The sequence below is a fragment of the Saccopteryx bilineata genome, chromosome 8 (assembly GCF_036850765.1).
Source record: "Saccopteryx bilineata isolate mSacBil1 chromosome 8, mSacBil1_pri_phased_curated, whole genome shotgun sequence".
Lineage (NCBI taxonomy): Eukaryota > Metazoa > Chordata > Mammalia > Chiroptera > Emballonuridae > Saccopteryx > Saccopteryx bilineata.
Genome location: NC_089497.1, coordinates 56,766,765 through 56,770,112, shown reverse-complemented (window position 1 = coordinate 56,770,112; position 3,348 = coordinate 56,766,765).

The window sequence follows — 3,348 nt, the reverse complement described above, 5'->3', positions numbered from 1 at the left end:
AATACTATAGCTGATGCCAGAGGGCAGGGGAGCCCACTGAGATCAGCCTGCTGGGGCAGGACAGAGGCGGGTGAAGAGTGGATTTAGAGGGGCAAATGGAAGATATCTGGCATAAGTACATGAAAGTGGGCCATGCATGGGTAATGGTTACCAAAGAGGACTAGTGATATGAACCAAGGATGATAGTTTATCCAATTTCTTGCAACTGGGGTCCTTAAAAAAATCAGTTGACTCCCTAATAACTATGCGCCATTAGAAAAACTTTAAGCTTTTGTTTTATGACTAAAGTTTCAAAATCTGAATTATCATTATTCATGTTAACAGTCCAATCTCTGACATTATTTATGTTTGGATATTTTCCTGTCAGGTTATTCTGGTATGTGGCAACTGGGGGTGGCCCCTACTTCCCACCCTCTAAGGATGAACTGCTTGGTGTTCAGTTTGGCTGTACAGGAAGCCTGTAGGCAGACACCATTTTTGTCCACCAGGGAATTCTGGGAATAGGCTCTGTGGGTCTTCTCTGCTCTAGCACTCTCAGAGTGGACATTAGAATGTTCTCTTCTCCTGCAGGTGGAGGTAGGGGGTGATCAAAGCAGGACAAAGCTATAGAATTTGTGGGATAAACCACAGTTCAAGACTGGAAACCAAAATCTACTGCTCCTTCCATCCTCACCACACTAAAAGAAGCTTAGGAAACAGTCTTTGGACCCTAGCGATGGACTAACCAACCAAGGAAATCCCACAGGCTTCTGAAGTCACTGCTACAGTATGCCATTCTGCCAGGTGGGCCCTAAGAACAGGTAGAGGGGGGGGGTGAGCTACATAAAGGCTTCAAAAGTCCTGCCTGATCCTAACCATCTCCCTTGTTGGCCTGAGAGTCTGCCTGTTTGAGTCACTCCTTTATGTCAAGGGTGTGGTGCGTATTTGTCTTCTGTCTTCTCAACACCCACCTTCCCTTCCTGTTTTGAGAACTCCACCCCATATGAGTATTTCTAGGAAGTAGAGCCCATTTACTATTATAGAAGCCACACCAGAAAGTATAGCATTTGCTGTCCCAGCCCCTCTCAGGGCAGGGGCAGGTGACCTAAGGGTTGACCAGCCAGGTCCACATCCTCCAGACTACACATCGGAAGCTGGTGACACAGCAGAATTTGGGAAAGTGTTTGTTTTGACAGAGTAGCAGTGACCCTGTGGCAGTGGCCCTATCCAGAGCTGTCAGTGGCAGCACTGCAAGCTGGCATCCAATAATGAGGGGGATCTGCAGTCACGTTCTCACTGTTACTGTGTATGGTGTGATCTGGGCTGTGGTCCCAGCTGCTGCGGAGCATCATCCGTTCCTGCCCATTTCCCAAGTCTGTTTCTCAGCTTCCCCAGAGAACCCAATATCCTTTTACTAAATCCCCACAACGCTTAAATCATACAGAGTCATCCTCAGGTGCAAGAAGTTAAGAAAACCGATGGGAGGATAACACTAACTCAAGAGAAGCTATAAATGTACCAGCCCCAGAGAGACTCATTTGTCGAATTAGTTAGTTGTCATCTTGAGAAACAACAGGACCCCAGGTTGTTGATTGGGGACAAAATCAGGAGAATCTAGTCATATGGATATTGGCTGATGGGGCTTTCCTAGCAGGACATTGAACCTGGCTTCAAAGCAGTCCGAGGGACATCAAAGGCACTAGGCCGGGCAATGCAGGGGGGAGACAGACTCACTGACAGGAAAGATGGGGGTACAATAGGGGCAGAGCTAACTCGGCTGACTCGGTGCTGCTGAGAAGGAGCCTTGCTGACTCGGCCTTGTTTATACCCTGTAGACCAGTGGTCCCCAACCTTTTTTGGGCCACGGACCGGTTTAATGTCAGAAAATATTTTCATGGACTGGCCTTTAGGGTGGGACGGATAAATGTGTCACATGACCGAGACAAGCGTCAAGAGTGAGTCTTAGATGGATGTAACAGAAGGAATCTGGTCATTTTTTAAAAATAAAACATCTTTCAGACTTAAATATAAGTAAAATGGAAATAATGTAAATTATTTATTCTTTCTCTGCAGACCGGTACCAAATGGCCCACGGACCGGTACCGGTCCGCAGCCTGGGGGTTGGGGACCACTGCTGTAGAGCATCCAGGGGAAACTTGGGCTTCTCAAAGTCAGACCACTGTTTTTATCTCTCTGATTTGCCTAAACATTTCTGCTGACTTTAGTATTCATGGTAATAGTAATCAGTTTGCGGGATTTCTATCCTCTCCCTCCCACCACCACCACCAGTGCAACTAGTCCCTTTACGATTAAATAAGCAAAGATAGAAAGTGCAAGGGCAGTGTAAATTCTAAACTACCAAAAGGCAAGGGCTGCGTCTGTATGCCCCCTCCCCTCCCCCCCAGAGGAGCACAGAAATGGTTCACTATTCACTGAAGGAAGGGAAGGAGACAGGAAACAAGGAATGTAGTGAGTGCAGAGATGGAACAGCTGCTGAGAAGTTGTTTGTGATTTTTGGTGATGAGTAGGGGTAATCCTCAAATAAACAATTCACTCCTTTCTGTGTTCCTCTTTCTCTGAAAACAAGGACTGTGCCTGGTGTCCAGTTTTACTGCACGAATAAACACAGGGCCCAGATTGCTCTGCTAGCTTTTCTGTGGAATAATGTTCTCCTACCAGCATCTCCAGGTGTGAACCCAGAGCACGTGCAGAGGACCCTCTCAGGACCACTCTGGCTACAGTGGCAATGCAAGCTGAGATAGGAGGCGACAGTTCTCATCTCCAATTCCCCAGCTCAACTCTGAAATTCTGGTCCTTGGTGAATCGCCAGGGCACTGATTCTCACCATCTTTGTGTGTGTGTGTGTGTGTGTGTGTGTGTGTGTGTGTCAGAGACAGAGTCAGAGAGAGGGCCAGTTAGGGACAGATAGACAGAAAAGGAGAGAGATGAGAAGCATCAATACTTTGTTGCAGCACCTTAGTTGTTCATTGATTACTTTTTCATATGTGCCTTGACGGGGGGGCTACAGCAGAATAAGTGACTCCTTGCTCAAGCCAGCAACCTTGGGCTCAAGCTGGTGAGCCTTGCTCACATCAGATGAGCCCGCGCTCAAGCTGGCGACCTTGGGGTTTTGAACTTGGGTCCTCTGTAGCCCAGTCCAACGCTCTATCCATTGCGCCACTGCCTGGTCAGGCAAGCCATGCTCTTGAAGTCACTTTTGCTACAGGGTAGCACTAAATCTGCCACCCTTCCCCACCAGCTCCATAGATGTCGCCAAGGAAAGGACACTGAAAAATAACCCAAGTGAAACTACCAAAAGACATTAAAGAAAGAAAAAACACAAGCTCTGTTTGATTCAAAAAATATTTA